A 23,463-nucleotide genomic window follows, 5' to 3' on the forward strand; every position below is an offset into this window, starting at 1 on the left:
GGCATATGTTCTTTGCCTGACTTTACAGGATTTCACCTTATGTATATACAGAATGATATTTAGCCAGAGACTCGAGGATGCTTTACTGATTTCTGAAGCTCTGTGTGTGCACATTTCTCTTTTCCAGCTCTCTGCTCTGAACATTCTTGTTGAGCCTGCCTCCAGTACATCTGTTCTTTGTCTTTTCAACTCAACAAGACTGCTAGGCTCTGTCTGGTCTCAACTTCCTGCTTTGTAGTCTGGAAACAGTTTCTGGGCATAAAGCAGGGCTTTCCTAGGTCTCACCTCATTTGTTTTCCCTCTATCAGAGATAGATTACAGTCTTTTGCTGACTGATGTTCAGTGTTTGAAAAAATGTTATCTTCAGTTGTACAGTTTTCTAGATTTTTACAAGAGGGTGACACACTTTAAAAATCAGATTTTTGTATTTCTTTCAAGGGTATTACTTTTCTGAAATGGGTTCAAGCAATAAGGTAACTACATTTATCTAGATTATTAAAATAATTTGCAACAGTAATATAATAATTGGGAGTAGTAACATAATAATAGCCACTGATAGTAATAAATACTTCTAATACAGCAATTATTTACAGTAAGACCTTGGCAAATTACACTTATTCTCAGCAAAATTGTGATTGTTATAATATTGTAATCTTTCAAAGAATAGTGGTACTGATACTCAGCTTACTGAGATTTTTGTGACGAATATGTTAGAATTAACAGCATTGCAATTAATTGATTCTTTTAGTAAATTATTATTTTTGAATGCTCACTAGTGTTAGCCAACATCCCAGAATGCACAATATAGCAAATAAAAATGAAACAAAACAAAACATAAGAAAAATTTATGTGACTTATGATCCACTGGCCATATACAGAAAAAAATTGATATGTAAAATATATAATATTATAGATGCTGATAAGCTGTAAGAGAAAATAAAGCAGACAAATAGCATAGAAAGTATTTGGGGTTGATTATAATTAAGTTAGTGTAGCTTGAGGATGTCCTGTTAAATGGTGTCTTTTGAGGAAAGACTGGAGGAGGTGAAGGAATCTGATGGAGACTGAGGAAGAAAGTAGTAAGGGATGAGATAAAAGAAGAATTAAGGGTAGGGTGAAGCAAGCACAACTTGTAGTACCTTTCTTAACCATACTAAGGATTCTGGCATTTACTGTGAGAGAAATCCCCATTGGAGTGTTTTTGGCAGAGGAGGAAAAATAATCTGAAAATGATCATTCTGGATGCAGTGAGGAAAACTGTCTTAGTTTGTACTGCTTTAAGAAAGTACAAAGGACTGAGTAATTTACAAAGAAGACAAATTCATTTTCTCACAGTTCTAGAGGCTGGAAAGCCCAAGGTGAAGGTGCCTGAATATTCAGTTGTCTGCTGAGCGCCGTTCTGTGCTTCCAAGATGGCACTTTGATGCTGCATTTTCCTGAAAGGAGGAACGCTGTGTCCATACGTGGTGGAAGGCAGAGGGGGCAAGCAAACCCAATGCTGCATATAGCATCTTTTATAAGGCCCTTAATTCCAGTCATGAGGGGAAGAACCCTTATAACTCAATTATCTCTTAAAAGCTCCTGCCTCTTAATACCATCACATTGGCCATTAAGTTTCAAAGCTTGCATTTGGAAGAGTAATACTTCCAAATGAAACATTTTGCATTTTGGTTTGCACATTCAAATTACAGCACTGACCAAAGTGGAAGCAGGGAGAGCTATAAGCAGCAGTTGTAATAATCAGGATTAAGATTATTGAGTTTTGTAGCATAGCAGTAATAGGGAAGGTGCTTTAAAGTGTCCAAATTATAGATATATTTTCAAATCTGATATTCAAAGCCAGGTTTATTTTATTGCAAAATCTAGGTGGCTTTTAATTTTCCCCTGTACTTTAGCGTCTCCGTCTAATTATCTAACATAGTACTCTCAGTATACAAATAGTATAAAACAAGTTACATATAATTTGTTGAAGTAATTAATTGCTATTTAATGGTAAAATTTAAATTCTCTGGCTTCAACTATTTTTTTCAAATAAAAACAACCTTGACACACAGACACACGTGTGTGTGCATGTGTGTATGTGTAATTTTCAATATTTAAGTTGGGACTGCATTAGAATCAAAGGACATGGGGATTTAAACTTTTAATGCAAATAATTACAGGCAAAATGAAAAAGAAAATTAAATGGAAGCAAAGTAGATGCGTGATAGATTATGCTGTTGTCAGTCTGGAAGTGGATAAGGCGTCAAAGCAAGTCTGAGAGTATATAAATAGTAAAACATTAACTTATCAGTAAGTTTTGAGAAACTGCAGGTAAAGGATAATAAAAAACATTGAACTTAATGCGATAATATCTACAAAGGAAATGAGATAGCACAAAATGAAGGAAAAAGTTTTTGGCCATTTCGATAATTCTATTATCCCTTCTATTTAAACTAGGCTTGAAAACATAGATTCTATATAATGATAGAAGGCATTCTGATTTTAACTGCAATCTTCTAACAACAGAAAGTTAAGTAAAATAATCAAATCATAGTATCTGTAATACTGTGCATTTTTTCTATAGAACAGATTATGAAATATATCTAGCTGTTGGAAAGGAAGAAGAGTTCACTGTGTTCATGTTTCATTTATCTTCAGCAACCCATCTCCAATCATTTTCAACGTAATCATAAAGAACTTAACCACGAAAATGAATAGGAAAAATGTGCTTTCTCTTTTTCAGTATGAAAAGAAAATATTTTTGGTAAAGTTTTAATAATGATTCACTTGGTAGAAATAGAAGCCTTCATTAATCTTGATTGCTGAGACCTTGGAATTATATATGAACAGTGATAATATATGCAACAACAATATATAGAGACAAATATGTAACTGATTCCTTAGTCTTAAGCTGTTTTCTGTCTTCTATTCCTGATAAACAAAAATTTGGTCTAAACATCTTCTGGTCTTTTTTTTAAAATATTTTTATCTGTACATCATAATCTTTTACCAAAACTCTGCCCATTATTTTATGGAGTAGCCCTCCTGCTGTCTCACAGAAAATGGGATGATAGATAGATCGTGCTGTTAGCAGAGTCAGAACCAAAATATTTAATCTGTTTTCTTGGAGTTAGACCTTACAAATATGGTACATGATTCTAGGATTAGCTAATGTAAACTAATATATAAGATGTTCTTACTAGATAATATAAAGTAGTTGGGTAGCTGAGTGTAGGTCATTTATTGTATAAAGAAAAATTTGCATTGTAAAATTCATTTTTCTTATTCATTAGGTTGCGTCTACTACTGTGATTACAGCTAAATTGTTGCTTGTAAGATGGTGTGATTCATTATATTAATTACTCCATTTTTCCCAATGAGTCTGTGTAAATAATTAAAGAGAATTCTTATGTCATATCGCATTAGTGAAGTAATATATCAAACATTTCTTATAGAAAATCCACAAACTTATGTACTAACTGTTTATATACACATTACAAAACATTTGATAGCATGTGTTGTTGTAAACAATATTTATGTCTATCATGGCTTACTTTGTGGCAAGCATTTTAAAGAGCAATTTACGTGTATCTTATGTGGCCATATATTTAATGCCCCTAATTTTCTAAACATCCCCATAATAAATGTACTTATATAATTTAATAGTATATATCCATATAATATACATTATAAATAGTATAATATATATGTACATATTATATTGCCTATGATAAATGGTAAGTGGTAAAGCTGAGAACACAGCATAGATTTTGTGAAGGAGGCAGGCATGGTCTTCCATGAGAGAATCTACTATATGAATCTACATTTGCAAAATATATTAATGCTTTACTTAAAAATTACATTCAACATTTTTAATACTAAGCTGGCATGTTACTTATTTGTAACAGGTTTATCAGAACAAATCATAATATTACCTTGTGTAACTTTTCAAATATATGACTATACAATAGAACCTTCAGGAAACCTATTGTAATTGATGGTACTGTGTTAATAATTTGAGCCTAGAATCAAACATACCTAAATTTAAAGCAGAATTCCTAAACTTATTAATTGCCTGAATTTGGCCAAATGTCATACCCACTTACGTCTGTGAAATAAAGGTAGTGATAATGCATGACCTTGCTAATAAAATTAAATGTGATAACAAATCTCAAATATTTGAGTAGTCATTTCTCTTTATTTCTATAAATAGCTATATGCTTGAAAACATAAATTGTAATACATGCATGTAATATGGTTCTAAATTTAACCAATGATAATTCTTAATATTTAATAAACTATTCTATTATTTATGGAGCACTTACTTAATCAAAATTTAAAAAATACCTTTTAACATGTACATAAATGCAATAAGCAAATATAAAATCTCAGAATTCTACCAACCACTATGTAAAAATAAAAATGATTGATGTCTCATAATTTCAATTTAAAAATTCAGCTGCACAATATAAGCTTTTCAATTGCCATGGCAGCATATTATATCACCCTAATTTATGTAGTTTATGCTCAGTTCCTAGTGGCAGATAATTTAGCAAGGCTCCATATTGATATTCGGTAAATTCAATAGGAGATTCAAAATGTATTTTAAACTTTAATTTCTTGTGAGTATTCTGTTACTTGAATGTCACAGAAACCTTTTCAAAAAAACTTCTGCTTTAATTTATAAATCCCCACTAATATTTAGGCAATTAAAAACTTTATTAATATATAATTAAAATTTATATGTAATCTGACTACATTTATTGGAAGTATTGATGACCAAATTTCTTTTAGAGCCCAAATTTAATTTTAGTTTTTACATAGTCCAAACAAAAAAAAACAGGGTCTTAATCATTTTATGCAATATCATTCAGTGTTTTTTATAATAAGAACTATATAAACGCATATAGAACATTTAGAAAAAATATTTATGTCAAAAATATGTAATAACAATTTTTGGGGTTCAGACAGGCTGGTGGGAAAAATTTTGGTTCTAGGAAATAGCCACAAACCTTGGAAAGCTGGAGAGTTTGCATAACTTTAGTACAACACTTGGCTGAAGGCAGACTTATACCCTTACCTTTAGTTAAATAGATTAGAGTAGATACAAAGCAATGGGGGGGAGTTTATCTAAATAGATTGTTTACTCCTGTGGTCTTAAGACTAACCTTTAGGGTGCGTGCTCTTTGCTCCGGGTGGTCAGCAAGCAGGTTAATTACCCACAAGTGTGTTGACTCAAAGCCTTTGTCATTAATCTGTGCCAAATAAATGGAGGCAGGGCCAACTAGTTGGGGCACGCTGGTGCTACAAGCCTTTCTGTCAGCGGCCGGACCCCTGGCCAGCTCCTTCACTGAAATATTGCTGTCTGAGTACATTATTCATCCGTTGTTCAGCTGGGGTCTGCGGGATGGACCCCAACAAACAATTATAACACTACTACTAACACTTCAACGTATATCTGTATCTGCATATCAACTGCAACCAAAAATGAAATATAGTTTATTGTTTCTTTCTTAATTCTACAATAAAAAATGCTATTTGGAGAAATGACTGAGTCTGGGATGAAGGTAGAAAATATACAGCATGAGCCTGAGAAACTTTTCGTGTCAGAAAATAAAATAGCACAATTTTTTTAAAAAATGCAATCTGATAGTATGCCAAAGGACTAAGAAACAATTGGAAAGCCTCTCCATGGCCAAAACTGAAATAATTTTAGTAGCAACATGAATAAAATTGCATTGGATTATAATCCAAAGTATAAAATAAGTACACATAAATCCATACTGATACAAATAAATGCTTACATAAAAAATAAATGGCAAAGAAGAAACAAATCCCCAAAGTAGAATACTAAATAATTTATGAAAATTCTCTGTTCAAAGAGGGAGAGTATAACCTTTCATGTAGACTAAGCTTAAAGCTTCTTTTCACAAAGACTACAATGTGGAAAGCAAGGAGAAGATTCCCTTTGCAATAAAGAATCTTGACACACACTATCTGTGCCAAGTACTCACATTGATCATTAGTGGTAATAATCATATCGATTGTGATGGTTGATAATACGTGTCAACTTGATTGGATTGAAGCTTGCAAAGTATTGTTGCTGGGTGTGTCCTGAGGGTGTTTCCAAAGAAGATTAATACTTGAGTCAGTAGACTGGGAGAGGCAGACTCGCCCTCAATCTGCATTGCCACCATCTAATCAGCTGCCCGCTAGAATAAAGCAGGCAGAAGAACCTGGAGGGACTTGCTGAGTCTTCCAGTCTTCTGTTTCCTCCTGTGCTGGATGGCTCCTGCCCTCAAACATCAGACTCCAAGTTCTTCAGCTTTTGGACTCTTGGACTTAACACCAGTGGTTTGCCAAGGGCTCTTGGGTCTTTGGCCACAGACTGAAGGCTGCACTGTTGGCTTCCCTACTTTTGAGGTTTTGGGATTCTAACTGGCTTCCTTGCTCCTCAGCTTGCGGACCGCCTATTGTGAGACCTCACCTTGTGATCCTGTGAGTCAATACTCCTTAATAAACTCCCCTTCATATTTACATCTATGCTATTCAGTCCCTTTAGAGAACACTGACTAATATATGATGGTAGGTACCTTTGATACCAGATTATCAAAAGAGCACTTTTTCTCATGTTCTTCCTCCCCAAAATTATAACCTCAGACTCATCATGAGAAAAACATCAGACAAATCCCAACAGAAGGGCATTCTACAATATATTTGACCACTACAACTCAAAACTGTGATGGTCATCAAAAACAAGAAAAGTATGAGAAACTGTCACAGCCAAGAGACACCTAAGTAAAAATGATGAATAAATATGAAATGCTATTCTGGCTGGAATCCTAGAAGAAAAAAAAGACATTGGGTAAAACTTAAGAAAACTGAATAAAATACGGACTTTTGTTAATAATAATGTATTAATACTTGATCATTGGTAACAAACATACCTTATAAATGTAAGACATACTATCTTTACAATTCTTCTAGATATAAAAACTCTTCTAAAAAGTACAGTTTATTAAATAAAACAAAAATATTCTACACAATTATTATCACAGCAGCAAAGTGTTCATTGAACCTCTTTCCTGTAATTTATTTAAACATGGCTCATATTAAACATATGTGTTTAATTTAGCTTTTGTCATTCATTCATGCATTTGAAAAATATGTACTAAGTATTTGTGTCAAGCTGTAATGAAATCTGAGATCCTACAAACAAACAGGTAGAAATAAGCCCCTACATAAGCCCTATAAGAGCATGTTTATAATTAATGATGGAGACACGTAAAAAAGCCCTACATAAGCCCTATAATAACATGCTTGTAATTAATGAGGAGACAGTTAAAAAAATAAATATAAAGTGAAGAAAAGGCAAGCAAGTAAAAATAAAAGTAGGTATATATTTGGTGGGAGGGGAATGAGGACCTATTTGAGACAACAGCTCCATTGTCTCCAGCCTTACACTCTGATTGCTCAATAGACAAAGAGCGTGTAGGTCTGAAAGAAGAAACATGTCTTAGGATTTTATTGCATTGATCCAGGAAAGAAATGATGGTAACTTTGGGCTTAGACTAGGTAGGTGGCAGAAGGTATAATAAAGAAGGATTGGTATCTAAATGTATTACACAGAGAAGCCAAAATAGTTATTTCATCATTTAGATGTGAGGGGGAAAAGAGACACCAAGGATTTCTCTTTTTTTTTTTTTGCATAAAGATCTTGATGGAGATACATAATTTTAAGTATTTTAATACATTTGATTAGTTGTCCATAAATTTAGAAAAATAAACTCTCATCAATAAGAGTGTTTAATTGTCTCCCCAGAATGAGTAACAAATAATGTTTTTTTTTATAAAAAAAATCCAGAAGTAGGTAGTCCAAGACTTTTGTGGGCCCTCCATAATTATCAGAAACCCAGGAGCTTTCTACTTTACTGCTTTTATTTACTGACTCCCATCCTCAAGTACAAAAAGTTGTTCTTGTATCACAGTTTGCAAGAAGGAACAAGGAAGGAATGACAAACAGGAAGCATTTTCTAGGGACCTTTGCCACTTATCAACCTTACTCAAAATCTCATATCACAATTGCCTTCATACATTATTTGATAAAACTCTATCACACGACCAAACCTAGTTATAAAGGGTCATTAGGAATAGGTCTCTTAACTAATTGCAGTGTCATCCATACAAATTGGAAAGAAAATTTACTAAAGAAGAAAATGTATCCTGAGTAGGCATTCAGTAATCTCATTTCTATTTGGTGACAATAACAATATTGTATTTCTTTAAAATATTTTAAATGTCATACATTTACTACTGTTTTGTTTTATTTCACCTCTTTCATATAAAAGTTTAATACTTTGTCATACGTTTAATAGCCATTAGTGTTTATTTACTTCTGGCATTAAAAATTTATGAAAAGTTCTTAACTTATGAGAAGATCTTGAGAGACAAATCAAGACTAGTAAAAAACAAAACAACTTCCATTCAAGTAATGATGATTGGATGGTAGGAGGAAATTTGCTTTGTGGTTTGAGAAGAACCGGTTGCAGGTATACAACTGCTCATTATGTGACTTATTTTTTGAAGAACAAAAATATTACATTCTGTGATTTATTTTTTGAAGAACAAAAATATTACATGATTCAATGTAATGTACAAGAAACCAGAAATTCCCTGTTAAATATTATTTCTGGGATATAAGCTAATGTACCTCTAGAAGGACATCAATCGAAGTAATTATATTATCAGTGAAAGAAAATTATTAACAGGTTTCCATGAATTAACATTATTTAAATAGCTGTTATGAAAAATAATGGCTCTCATGGTTAAAATCAATGTAAATCACAACAGAGAGAAGGAGAAGAAAATATGGAAACTGTTCCACAGTAATTCATATTAGGGTTTTTTCTTATATCAGGCTATTTATCATCAGAAATTTACGTACTTAGAGTAGAATCCCAAGGTTAAACATATTGAAGATTAATTTTCAAACTTTATCAAATTCATACATGCATAGAACACATCATAAAATCTTATCTTTTAGCTTCTAATACTTTGACTTAAAATTATGTAAAGCATACGTATATTGTTAAAATAAAGCATTACAAAAATAATAAAAGTAAATATTTTTCTGAAATAAAAATGTCAGGGTTTTTTTGTAGGCAGTAGAAATCATAGAAGGTGACTCTAAATATGCCTTCTCACTCTTCATGATCAAAATATCATTTTGTTTAAGTGCACAAGGGAAGTGCAAATACCAAGCCATAAAAAATATTTTGGCATGTTTGGCCTTATTAATAAAACTAATGTCCTTGAAATCTACTTTCCTCTTCCTTCAGAGTTATAAATCCAATCATTTCCTAGGGCAATAAAGCTTATTTCTTTCTTTCACCTCTTGGTGATATTAGGAAAGAAGGAAAAATCGAAGAAGGTGGGTCAAACATCTATGAGATTTTTTCATTAATACATTAATAAATAAATAAATAAATCTTTGAGCCTTTTTTTAATCTATCTCCATAAGGATAGGGGAAAATGTCAGGTGTCTAAACAGGTACAGACGAAGATATGAGAGCCAATAAATAATGAGTATAAAACAGTGTTATAAGCTCATATCTAGTTGAGGAATCATGCAGTTTGGTCCAGAATTTTCTTGGCTGCAAAACTAAGGCAACAAGCCAACAGAAAATCAGTTAAATAAAAGAACCCACCTAAAAGACAGTTATTTTTAGAAATAAAAATTGGAAATGAGGACAGAAAAAAGAAAGTCTACTCCATTTTTTTTTTTTTTTTTTTTTGAGATGGAGTTTCTCTCTGTCGCTCAGGCTGGAGTGCAATGGTGTGATCTCAGCTCATTGCAACCTCCTCCTCCCCTCCTGGGTTCAAGCCATTCTCCTGCTCAGCCTCCCAAGTAGCGGGGATTACAGGCACCCACCACCACAGCCGGCTAATTTTTGTATTTTTAGTAGAGACGGAGTTTCACCATGGTGACCAGGCTGGTCTTGAATTGCTGACCTCAGGTGATTTATCTGCCTCGCCCTCCAAAAGTGCTGGGATTACAGGCATGAGCCACCGTGCCCAGCCTCCAAATTTTTTAAAAACAATCTGAAATCTAGGATATTTTTGGGGGGTGGGGGAAAGGCAGCAATGTTAAAGTTAATAAATGGCAATCTCATTCAATTGTATTCAATTTTGAGGTCAAAATTTGGAGATCCATTTTTGCAGAAGTTAAATACGTACCTTGTGGTTGACTTTAGGTTTTGTGTGCCAGAAAATCAAATACTTAGTGCTTTTCTGCCCCACTGTTTCATAGACTCAGAAACATCCTCAACCCATACTTAATGTGTGTTAGATTTTTCAGAGGATCATTTTCAATCAAAGGGGAAATTCAATATATCACAGCATCAACAATACCAAAAACCTTAAATAATAATTTATGTTTTCTCTAACTTGCAGAAAACTATTCATTTAGTAATTTGTGCATCAAAATTCCTCATTATTATTTAATTTATTTTTATTTATCAATACAGAATTTAAAATCATACGTAAAAAGACTCTAAAAGTGGTATTCTCTTTGGACAAAAGGGAACCTAAAATAATAAATTTTCAAATTACATCTATATAATGCCTCACGTTTTCATCCTGTTCATAGCCCAGGGAGAAACCAAGAAAAGATGATTTTGTTTTTTTTTTTTTTTTTTTGGAGGCAACTGTATTCGATGACCAGACTGACTTACTAAAGTGTACAGGCCAAAAGGAGGTGAAAGAAGTAGAATAAGAAATCTTTTTGAGTCAATTTTAGAGAAGAATATTTCAGTGTGCTGCAATAGAAAATGCCTGTAGATGACTGGAAAGATTGGCTGAATATTTTAACTATCAGCCTATTGTTAAATTCTTTTGTGATAACAGAATACCATTGTTGGGCTTGAATCAGTAACAACAAAATTGATAACAAATTGTTAACAAAGTAGAAAAAAAGATACAGGTTAATTTCAATGGCCACCCCTTGCAACTGGGGTCAGCCGGTTGAACTGGAAAAGTAATGTATGACCTGAAAAAGTGTCAACTGTGGTATGACCTGATACAAGCTCTGAGCTGGGGTCAAAATTCTGATGTGATCAGTCTTCAAATACGAAGCAGACATGGGCAACACCCAGTGCCATGAGTCCTCTTCCATTAGGAAACAACCTAATAAACTTTTAATGGGAGACAGAAGTCTGGCATACAATGGTAGCTTAGTTTATAATGGTTGAGGTGAATCAGAGACCTGCTTGATGACAGATCTAGTCCATAATGGTAGCAATCTGAGGAATGCAGACTTGATTAACACCTTGACTCTAGTAAGTCTCATTAGCAAATGGTCTTTTACCATGGACATTTGCATGAGTGACCCAGATATTTCCATAAGCAGTCATAATTTTTCCCCACATTTCATGGTCTCAAAAGAGATGTTTTTAATTTGCCAGGATTTTATTTTCCAAATGGCACACCAAAATGGGAAGCAATTGAAAACAGCCTAACAATCAGTAGAAAAATACAACAAAGTTAATCTATCTAAATATTGGACAGATTTGTGAGAATGGCCTGGAGTTCTGCCCAATGAGTGGAGCAACACATCTGTCTATGGTTTCTATGGCATAAAAACAGCAGCCTCAGCAGTCCAGTGGACATCATTGGCCTTCAGCTTAATCAAACCATCAGTGAAGTCTCAGGCATTCAGGGAAACCTCTGCGAATCTAGGGGATTAGTGAGCCCACAGATTTTCCTTAAGCAAAAAGTAGTGATAGTTTTCCTTAAAAGAAAAATACATCAGTTGCACATTCATCTGTATACCTCAAACTCACCTTCCCAGACCAAAGAAGTGTTTTCTCTCCAAACTATAAAAAAAGAATAAATATAATAAGTTTTCAGCTTCAATTAGATTAGACCAAGTTTCCACCATTGAATATGACTGTGATAAAATAAATAAGGTGACTTATAACAACCAGGCTATCCTTTGTAGGGAACATGATATCAGTCTCACACAAATCAGGTATTTGCCAAATAAAATGATAATAACATGTATATGAAGACAGTGAAATTTTTGTATAGACTACACAGTGATCATTAAACCCAAAACTTTGTGTAAATGACTTTACAGTTTGATATTTATTAATTTACTTTTTTCCAAAAATCTATGTTCTTTTGGCATAAAGAATAACTTCTATCAGCGGTCCCCAAGCTTTTTGGCACCAGGGACCAGTCTCATGGAATATAATTTTTCCACGAACAGGGGTGTGGTGAGGATGGTTTGGGGATGAAACTGTTCTACCTCAGATCACTAGGCATTAGTTAAATTCTCATAAGGAGCACGCAACCTAGATCCCGGGCATGCGCAGTTCACAATGGGGTTCGCACTTCTGTGACAATCTAACATTGCCTCTGATTTGAGCAGGGGTGGAGCTCAGGTGGTAATGCTCACGCTCACTCACTGCTCACCTCCTGCTATGTGGCCCTGTTCCTAACAGGCCACAGACTGCAGCCCAAGGATTCGGGACCCCTGCTATAGTGGATGCTAGTTAACAGAACATATTTGATTGCAGATATTGTTTGCACTTAATTATCCTACTTGAAGAAAATGATTAACTATAAGTTAGTCACCTTAACATAATATTCAGAATGTAAGTTGTAAGTTTCATTACTTAATTTTTTAAGTTATTTCTTTAGTATATTTTATGTTTTTTGCTTTCTTTTTTATTGTAATATTTTACTGGAAAACAAATATACAACTTGGAATGGATTTGAGGCAAATTGTGCCATCAGCAGATTATCTTCCAGTAGCTAACAACAGTGTAAAATGCAAGTATCAGGAAGAGAAAATGTTTTCAGTACAAGACCGGCAGTATGAAAAAATCATATATGAAAACCTGAATAATATGCCTTTTTTGCAATAGTGCAACTGTGAATTACATATTGTTAACTGTTTATAGTCTACACAGTTACAACTTCACACTTCACTTCAACAACAACATGCCCACAGTTCCTAAAGAAACCTACTTTATAAGAAGCCATAACCTAGATATTCCTTCATTTGACCGACTCCATCCAATTTTAGATGTGCAGAAGGGCTTAGATATATATTCAAGTGTAAGCCACATACAACATATTACTTGATCAATATTCTAAAATCAGGTTTCAGGACAATGACATTAAGAGAAGGGATGAAAACATGGAAGCAACGAAGTCTTAACTACTATACATGCATATTGTGTTATTTTTTGACAGTAGTGAAAAACTTTTACAGCTAAGTTACAAAGAAAAGGCAAATAAACAATTTTGTGCAAGAAATGTAACACATTCTGCACAATGTCCACTTTGCCATCATCTTTTTGTGCAAACTCTCCATACTTTACTTGACCATCACCATCAATATCTGCTTCCCTGATCATTTCATCACCTTGGTATCTGTTAACTTCTTTCTAAGATTTATCACAGGGTGAAACTCTGTTACACTAATATAACCATTGTCAACCTTATCAAACGCTTGGAATGCTTCCCTAATTTCTTTTTCACTGTCTGGGTCTTTCATTTGTCTTGCCATCATTGTCAAAAATTCAGGAGAGTCAATTGTGCCCTTACCATCAGTATCTACTTCATTAATCATATCCTCTGCTTCTGTTGGATTCTACCCAAGAGACTTCATTACACTTCTCAATTGCTTTATTGTTACAGTTCCATCATTATCCTTGTCAGACAGTGAAAAAATTCTTTGCATTCTGCAACCTGCTGTCCCATCAGTTGGTCACCTATGCGGCAAGCAGTACTGGTTTCACAGATGCAACCATACAACCTCATGGCTGGCTGCCTCGCTCCACTCGGACTCATTTTTTTATTTTATTTAGCCTTCCATTGCTTTTGTTTCCTTATTTTCCTAAGGTGGAAACTTAGATGATTGATTTGAAATTCTGTTCTTTTCTAACATGTTTTTAATGTTATACATTTCTCTTTAAGCACTGCTTTTGCTGCATCCTACAAATGTTTATATTTTAAATTCATTTTCATTTAGTTAAAATTGTTTTTGTAATTTTTCTTGATATTCCTTTAGCCATTTGTTATTTAGGAGTGTATTATTTAATCTCCAAATATGCAGCATAGAAAACATTTAAAAATAATTATAAAAATGTGTTATTTTGTATTTAAACAAGAGCAAATTCCAAATAAACTGTTGCACATACATAAATATTTAATACCAAAATGATGAAAAAACATACAAAAAATATTTACCTGTTTTTAGGATAAGGAAAGATATCCTAATCATAGATAAGCAATAATTATCTGTAGTAAAAATTGATAGGTTTTTAAAAGATTTAAATGTATGTCAATGGCAATAGAAGTCAGAGTAGTGGGAGTGGATTAGCTTTGGGCTGAGGCACAAGAGGGATTTCTAGAACACAGATTATATTCTATTCCTTTACTTTGGTAATGGTCCCATCACTGTTCATTTTCTGATAATTTATCAACATGCTCATTTCTAATTGTGCACCTTTCTATATGCATAATGTGTTTTAATAAAATGTATGCAAATTTGGTAGATCAAGATAACTATAAAGTAATCACTGGCAGAAAACAGAATTGTGATAGGTTTTATAGAATATGTTAATATTAGTATGATAGAGTTATGTTAATCATTAAGAAAACCATAACCACATAAGATGATACATAGTTATAAACTATGCATAAATAAATTACAGAAAAATTGAAAATACAAAGACATATTCAACATCACTTGTAAACAAAAGAAAAAATTATACAATTTAAAACGAACATTACTTTTGCATTTAAAATTGGGAAAATATAACAAAAATTATATAAAAACATGGATAATTAAAATGTTAGAAAAGATCATTTTATATACTGGAGTTTGAAAATTACTACACTTTAAGAAAGAAAAAAAGGTGTGAAGCATAGACTATAAAACAGTATGATCATAAGCTAGAAGAGATGAAATGTATGTGTTGCATATGCAGAGAAATAAACATTATGTAAACATGTATTAACACAAGTGATTATAAATAATCAATAAGCTTATTTATAAAGTTCAAGTAATTATTACTTAATTATATACAGTTTTTTTGCCATAAAAAGGCATTTTTGGATTTTATATCCAAGTGTGCTAAGTAGTAAGATATAGTGTAAGCAAAAATAGCTACAAATTTTAAAACATAAGGTTAGTTTCCATTAAAGACCGTCATCCAAATCAACCTCACCACTTACCCCAGTCTTTGATATATTCAAAATATTAGGTCAATTACTCCTTTATTGTCTTTTACTTAATATCTAATATTGCAATGCATATTACATACGAAGCATAAAAGTAAAAATAATGAACCAAGAAACATTTGTTAAAGCCACAAAAACAATTTTGGAAGACAACAGAGTCACATTCAAAGTCAGTGCCAAATGTGAATCCAGCACAGATAGAACAGTTAGCAACTGAGTAAGATAAGCCCAAAAGATGATGACAAAATGGGCAGTAATAAGAAAATCTCTACTAACAAAAGAAACACTTCATGTGGAAATATATTAAATATCTTTTTTTTTTAAATTGACCTTTTGTATGAAAATACAACAAATGTTAAATACGGATACTGAATAACTCCATAATTAAACAGTATAAAAAGTTGAAATGTTTGCAATTATTAAATAAAGTCAGTAAATATAATATAAAAATTCACATTACAAATCAGTTCATTTTATTATCAATATTTTCTATAAAATCCTCTACAAAGCAATTATAGTCCAATCTTACTTATACGTACAAAATGTTTAATAAAACATTTGCAAATAGACTATAGATGTATTAAATAAACACTCTGATCAAAGTATTTATTCCAGAAAGTTGTTGGTATAAGGAAATGTATCAACAAAATCCATTGCTCCAAAAAGACAATACTTCTGATTTTAAAGAATTATTTATTGCAATAATTGCTTCAGTTATGTCTTATATGTTTTTTCTGAATGTCTTGACTTCATTCATTTTCCCCCCACTAGTTGATATAAAATGTTGGATATGATTTGCGTGGTTTTACTTTAGTTTTATCAAACAGCAACAGTGATAATCCCAAATTTTTATTTGAATAAGAGGTTGGGAGCATTAGTTTTGAAATCCAAGTTAGATGCTTGCCTTTTGCTTTTGCAAATTTTTTCAGCATTTTTTTTGTTTTGTTTTGTGTGTGTTTCAATTTCTTCATTTGTCTTATAAATTTTTTCCTTCCCAATAAGTTCATCGTTATTTACGTTTAAAAGAATTATTTATTTAATCAGTGTTTTCAATTGTAGCAGTTGTCCAAAATATTTTACTCCAAGTCTTAATGTTCTCTTCAAATTTGAAAATGTATTTTATAATTTACTTGTCTTTCTTCTATGTTTTCTTTTTTTACATTTGTCTCTTTTATTTGAAGAACCTATTCTTGGTCTTAGCTATCAGTTCTACAAAAGATAGATTTATTTTTCTCATTATAGATTTTCTTTATCTTTTTACATCACCACCCAGATAGTAAGCATAGTAGTCAATAAGATAATTTTTAATCCTCACCTTTTTCCCTCCTTCACACTCAAGTAAGGCCCTGTGTCTACTATTTCTTTATTTGTGTCCATATGTACTCAATGTTCTCACTAAGAGAACATGAGATGTTTTGTTTTCTGTCCCTGTGTTACTTCAGTTAGTATAATGGCCTCTAGTTTCATCCATGTTTCTGCAAACGACACAGTCTCATTCTATTTTAATGGCTGCATAGTATGGATGGCAGTGGCGGCCCGTCTGGAAAAGCCACTGCCATGTCGCTGACTGCAGTCCGGGACGCAGGGCCAGGTATGCCTACTCCATGGAGTTGGCAGGAGTTGGAAAAAGGCGAAGCCCTACCCCCTTTCAAGTTAGAGGGGTGGGATTCCTGCCCCTTTCAGCAGCTACAGCTGCTCAGTCATGGCTGTGGACCCGGACATCTCTGCATTCTCAGAGGCTTAGGAAGCTACCCCATCCCTGCAGGCTCAAAGTGTCTGCTCCCACTTCCTGGCCTCTCCACATTCTCGGAATCCACTCCAGTTTTGGAAGGCAGCTACGCTCACCACTATACCACCAACTCCCCACTCCAATTTTGGAGCAAAGTTGTGGTTGAGGCTGAGTGCTGTCACAACCTGCTGGGTGTGCATGTGCTCAGGGCAGGGCTGACACACCAGCCCCCTGCTGCCTCAGCCCCCTCCAGACTTGGGAAACAAAGGAGCACAGGAGGGAGGCTGAGGTGGAGCTAAAGGTGATTAGGTGTGAGCCTGCAGGTACCCCTCCGCATGAACAGCCTGGGCACTGTGGGGCACCATAGATGGCAGGTTAATGGCGGCAGGAGGCAGACAGGCTCCTGGGAAGAAAAGGGCAGGTGCCCAGTTAAACCCCGCCTTCAAGTCAGGGACGGCCTTCAGACCTTGGGACCAGGCTTCCAGTTCTGCAGATCAGGCTGGTAGTTCTGCAGACCAGAGTGAGAACTTATGGTGCCTTTTCCAGGCCCACCCATGGCTGCCCATGGGCCAACCAGCAGGTATTTCTTCCCCTCTGAAGCCCATAACAATCCTGGACTCAACCCCACTCCAGGAGACAACAGAAAGACCTCCCTGCAGAGAGGAGTTTCCAACTGTGGGTCTCCTCTCAACTGTGGGTCTCCTCTCTGCTGAGAGCAGAGCAGGTGATGGGATGACCTTACAGCAGAGAGGAACTACACACCTTGAGTCTCCTCTGAGCTGTTCTGTTGCTCAACAGAGCATCTCTTTCCCTTGCTCAACCTCCACTTGTCCACGTACATCATTCTTTCTGAACACGACACAAAAACTCAGGACCTGCTTAATGGCAGGGCTGAAAGAGCTGTAACACAAACAGGGCTGAAACATGCCCCTTGCTTGCCACTTTGCAGGCAATAAGAAAAAAAGAACAGAAGAGCTGCAGCCCTATAGGGAACACAGACCTAGGAGCTCCCCAAGCCAGGGCTATGACCCCCTGTTTGGGGCTCTGCAGTTCCTGGCATCACCAAGCTTCCGAGTGTCACTGTGTTTCATGTTGCCAGCTGTGGAAGCTGCTTGCAGAATGCCTGGTCCCTCTGCAGCCTCACAGGGATCTGAGATCCCTGCTGGTGCCTGGAGCTGCCTACCCCACTGCAGCTGGTGTGCCTGGCTGTGCACAGTGGACGGACCCCATGCTCACTTGCTCACACATCATTCACCACTCTGTGCCTGGCTCGCCTTTGGCAGGCATGGGATCCAGGCCAGTAGCATAAGCCAAGCACAGTCTGCCAAGTTGACTAGGTAGAACAAGCCCAGCAGGCCTGAGCAAAACTTGGGCAAAGGTGCCACCAGCCACAGAGGTTTCCAGCCAGAAGAATGACACTGCAAGAACCCTGTAACAGTATTCCATAGGGTATGTGTACCACATTTTCTTTATGCAGTCTACCATTGATGGGAATTTAGGTTGATTCCATGTCTTTGCTATGGTGCATAGTGCTGCAATGAACATACACATTAATGGGTCTTCATGGTAGAATGATTTAAAATCCTTTCGATATATACCCAATAACGGAATTGCTAGGTCAAATGCATTTTCTGCTTTGAGTTCTTTGAGAAATTGCCAAACTGCTTTCCACAATGGCTGAACCAATTTATATTCCAATCAGAAGTGTAAAAGCATTCCTTTGTCTCTGCAACCTTGCCAGCATCTGCTATTGTTTGACTTAATAGTAATGGCCATTCTGACTGGTATGAGATAGTATCTCAGTGTGGTTTTCATTTGCATTTATCTAATGATTATTGATGTTGAGCATGTTGAGAATTTTTTAATATTCTTGTTTGCTACATATATGTCTTCTTTTAAAAAGTGTCTGTTAATATACTTTGCCCACTTTTTAATGGGGTTGTTTTGTTTTGTAAATTTTTTTAAGTTTTTTATAGATTCTGGATACTAGATCTTTTCTAGATGATTAGTTTGCAAATATTTTCTTCCATTCTATAAGATTTCTGTTTACTCTATGGAAAGTTTCATTTGCTGTGCAGAAGCTCTTTAATTAGGTCCCCTTTGTCAATTTCTATTTCTGTTGTGATTGCTTTTAATGTCTTTGTCATGAAATATTTGCCAGATCCTATATCCAGAATAGTATTTTCTAGGTAATCTTTCAGGGTTTTAATAGCTTTAGCATGTACATCTAAGTTTTTATTCCACTGTGAGTTAATCTTTGTATGTAACATAAGGAAAGGGTCCAGTTTCAATTGTCTGCATATGGCTAGCCAGTTAGCCCAGCTCCATTTATTGAGTAAGGAGTCATTTGCTCATTTATTTTTATTTCAGTTTTGTCAAAGATCAAATAATTGTAGGTGTGCAGTGTTATTTCTAGACTCTCTATTCTGTTCCATTGGTTATGTGTCTGTTTTTGTACAACTACCATGCTGTTTTGGTTACTGTAGCCTTGTAGTATAGTTAGAAGTTGGGTAACAGCTTTGTTCTTTTTGCTTAGGATTCCCTTGGCAATTCAAGCTACTTTGGTTATATACAAGCTTTAAAAATTCTTTTTCTGATTATGTGAAGAATATCATCAGTAGTTTGATAAGAATGGCATTAAATCTGTCAATTGCTTTGAGCAGTATCATTGTTTAAATATAACATTGATTCTTTCTAGCCATGAGCATGAAATATTTTTCCATTTGTTTATGTAAATTTTAATTTCTTTCAGCAGTGTTTTGTAATTCTCATTGTAAAGATCTTTCACCTCTCAGGTGGCTATATTCCTAGATATTTTATTCTGTTCGTGGCTATCAGGAATGGGATTGTGTTCTTGATTTAGCTCTCAGCTTGGAAGTTGTTGGTGTATAGAAATGCTACCGATTTTCGCACATTGATTTTTTATCCTGAAGCTTTGCTGAAATTGTTTATCAGGTCAAAGAGATTTGGGGCAAAGGCTATGGGATGTCTGCAAAAAGGGATAGTTTGACCTCCTTTCTTCCTATTTGGATATCTTTTATTTCTTTCTTTTGGCTGTAGCTCTGGCCAGGACTTCCAGTACTATGTTGAATAAATTGGTGAAAAATGGCATTCTTGTCTGTTCTGGTTTTCAAGGGAAATTCTTCCAGCTTTTGCCCATTCAGTATAATGTTGGCTATGGGTTTGTAATAAATGGCTCTTATTATTTTGAAGCATGTTCCTTTAATGCCTAATTTGTTAAGTGTTTTTTCATAAGAAGGGATGTTTAATTATATTAAAAGTCTTCTCTGCATCTATTGAGATGACCTTTTTTTTTGTCTTTAGTTCTGTTTATGTGATGAATCATATTTATTGATTTGTGTATGTTGAACCAATCTTGCATAGCAGAGATAAAGCCAACTATTTCCTGGTATATTAGCTTTTTGATGTGCTGCTAGATTCAGTTTGCTAGTATTTTGTTGAGTACTTCTGCATCTATGTTCATCAAGGATATTGGCCTGAAGTTTGTTGTTGCTGTTGTTGTTGTTGTGTCTCTGACTGGTTTGGTATCAAGATGATGGTGTCCTCATGAAATGAGTTAGTTCTCACAGAATTTGCAATTTTTGGGGATAGTTTCAGTAGGAATGGCACCAGGTCTTCTTTATACATCTGGTAGAATTCAGCTGTAAATCCATCTGTCCTAGACTTACTCTGGTTGGTAGATTTTTTATTACTAATTCAATTTTGCAAATCATTATTAGTTTGTTTAGGGATTCAATTTCTTTTTGTTTCATTATTGGCAGGTTATGTGTCTCCTGAACTTTGTCCATTTCTTCTGGGACTTCTTGCTTGGGTGCATAGAGGTGTTCATAATAGTTTCTGAGGGCTTTTTTGTATTTCTACGGGGTTAATGTCAATGTTCCCTTTGCCATTTCTGATTGTGTTTATTTGGATCTTCTCTCTTTTTTGATTAGTCTAGCTAGAGGTCTATCTTATTTATTCATTCACAAAAGCAATTTGTGGATTCATTGATCTTTTATTATGTTTTGTTGTGTGTGTCTCAATTTCCTTCACTTCAGCTCTGATATTAGTAATTTTTTCTTCTCCTTGCTTTAGTGTTCATTTGCTCCTGTTTCTCTAGTTCGTCTAGATGTGATGTCAGGTTGTTGGTTTTAGCTCTTTTTAACATTGTGATGTTGGCATTTAGCACTATAAATTTCCCTCTTAAGACTATTTTAATTGTGTCCTAGCGAGTCTGACATCTTGTGACTTTGTTCTCTTTTGTTTCAAATAATTTGTTGATTTCTGCCTTAAATTCATTGTTTACCAAAAGGTCATTCAGAATCAAGTTGTTTAACTTCCATGTAATTGTAGGGCTTGAGTGATTTTCTTAACATTAATTTCTATTTATATTTTGCTATAGTCTGAGAATGTGATTGGAATGGTTTAGGGTTTTCTTTTCTTTGTTTTTTCCTGAGGATTCTTTCATGTCCAATTGTCTGGGTGATTTCAGAATATTTGCCATGTAGTGATGAAAAGAATATATAATCTGTTGTGTTTGGTTGGACAGGCCTGTAGATGTCTATTATATCCATTTGGTCAAGTATTGAGTTCAGGTCCCGAATATCTTAATTAATTTTATGCCTCAGTGATATGTCTAATACTGTAAGTAAAATGTCAAAGTCACTGCACTCCGGCCTGGGCGAAAGAGCGAGACTCCTTCTCAAAAAAAAAATAAAAAAATAAAATGTCAAATCTTCCGCTGTTACGTTGTGAAAATATAAATTTCTTTGTAGGTCTCTCCACTAGCCAAGGTTCTCTAGAGGGACAGAACTAACAGGACAGATGTACATATAAAGGGGAGTTTACTAAGGGGTATTGACTCACATGATCACAAGGTGAGGTCCCACAATAGGCCATCTGCAAGCTGAGGAACAAGGACACCAGCCTGAGTTCTAAAACCTTGTAAGCAGGGAAGCCAACAGTGCAGCCTTCAGTCTGTTGTTGAAGGTCCAAGAGTCCCAAAGCTGAAGAACTTGGAATCCAGTGTTTGATGGCAGGAAGCATCCAGCATGGGAGAAAGACGGAGTCAAGAAGACTCACCAAGTCTGCTCTTTTCATTCCTGCTTTTATGCTGACAGCTGATTAGATGGTGTCCACCCAGAGTGAGGGTGGATCTGTTTCTCCCAGTCCACTGACTCAAATGTGAATTGCCTTTGGCAACACCCTCACAGACACACCCAGGAACAATTCTTTGCATCCTTCAATCTAATCAAGTTGACACTCAATGTTAACCATCACAGTCTCTAAGAACTTGCTCTATAAATCCGGGTGCTCCTGTTTTGAGGCTTCTTTTTGAATTGAATACTTTACCGTTATGTAATCCTCTTCTTTGTCTTTTTTTTTTTTCTTTGTTGGTTTTAAGTCTGTTTTGTATGAAATAAGAATAGCAACCCTTGCTTTTTTCTTTCTTTTTTATTTTTCTTTATCTGCTTGGTAGATTATTCTCCATCCCTTTACTTTGAGTTTATGAGTGTCATTGCATGGGCAGTAAGTCTTTTGAAGACTGTCTATCATTGATCTTGATTCTTTATCCAGCATGCTACTCTATGCCTTTTAATTGTAGCATTTACCCCATTTACTTTCAAAGTTAATATTGTTATGTGTGAGTTTGATCCTGTTCTTGTGTTGTTAACTGGTTATTATGCAAACTTTTCTGTATGGTTGCTTTATAGAGTCAATGGTTTTTGTAGTGGCTGGCAACAGCCTTTCTTTTCCATATTTGGCACTCCTTTTAAGGCCCCTTGTAAAGCAGGTCTGGTGGTAATGAACTCCTTTAGTATTTCTTGTGTGAAATGGATCTTATTTCTCTTTCACTTTTGAAGCTTAGTTTAGCTGGATATGAAATTATTGGTTGAAAATTCTTTTTTATAAGTATGTTGAGCATAATCCCCCAATCTCTTCTGACTTGCTGCATTTCTGCCGAACATTTTGCTGTCAGCCTGATGAGGTTCCCTTCGAAGGTTACCTGCCCCTTCTCTCTAGCTAGCTTTAACATTTTTTCATTCATTTTGACCTTGGAGATTCTGACGATGATGGGTCTTGTGAATGTTTTTTATTTTTGTTGGTTAGTGTCCCTCAGGGTATCTCTGCGTTTCCTGAATTTGAATGTTGGCCTCTCTAGAAATTTTGGAGAAATTTTCATGGGTGAAATCCTGAAACATATTTTCCAAATGACTTGTTTTCTCCGCATCTCTTCCGTGGAAGCCAATGAGTCATAGATTTGGTCTCTTTACAAAATCCCATATTTTTCAGAAGTTTTTTTTTTTTTGTCTAAATGAGTTAGTTCAGAAAGCCAGTCTTCTAGCTCTGATATTCTTTCCTCAGCTTGGTGTATTCTGCTACAATACTTGCAATTACATTATGAAATCCTTGTAATATGTTTTCCATACTGTATCAGATCAGGTTTGTTATTTCTTATTATGGCCATTTTGTCTATCAGCTCCTATATCTTTTTA

General features: G+C 34.8%; 1 pseudogene; it reads right to left on the reverse strand.

The window, feature by feature from the left end:
- Positions 1-13,166: 13,166 nt before the first annotated feature.
- On the reverse strand, positions 13,167-13,812 carry LOC129490613 (neo-calmodulin-like; annotated as a pseudogene).
- Between the last annotated feature and the right edge of the window lie 9,651 nt (positions 13,813-23,463).

This window comes from Symphalangus syndactylus, chromosome 9 (assembly GCF_028878055.3).
Source record: "Symphalangus syndactylus isolate Jambi chromosome 9, NHGRI_mSymSyn1-v2.1_pri, whole genome shotgun sequence".
Lineage (NCBI taxonomy): Eukaryota > Metazoa > Chordata > Mammalia > Primates > Hylobatidae > Symphalangus > Symphalangus syndactylus.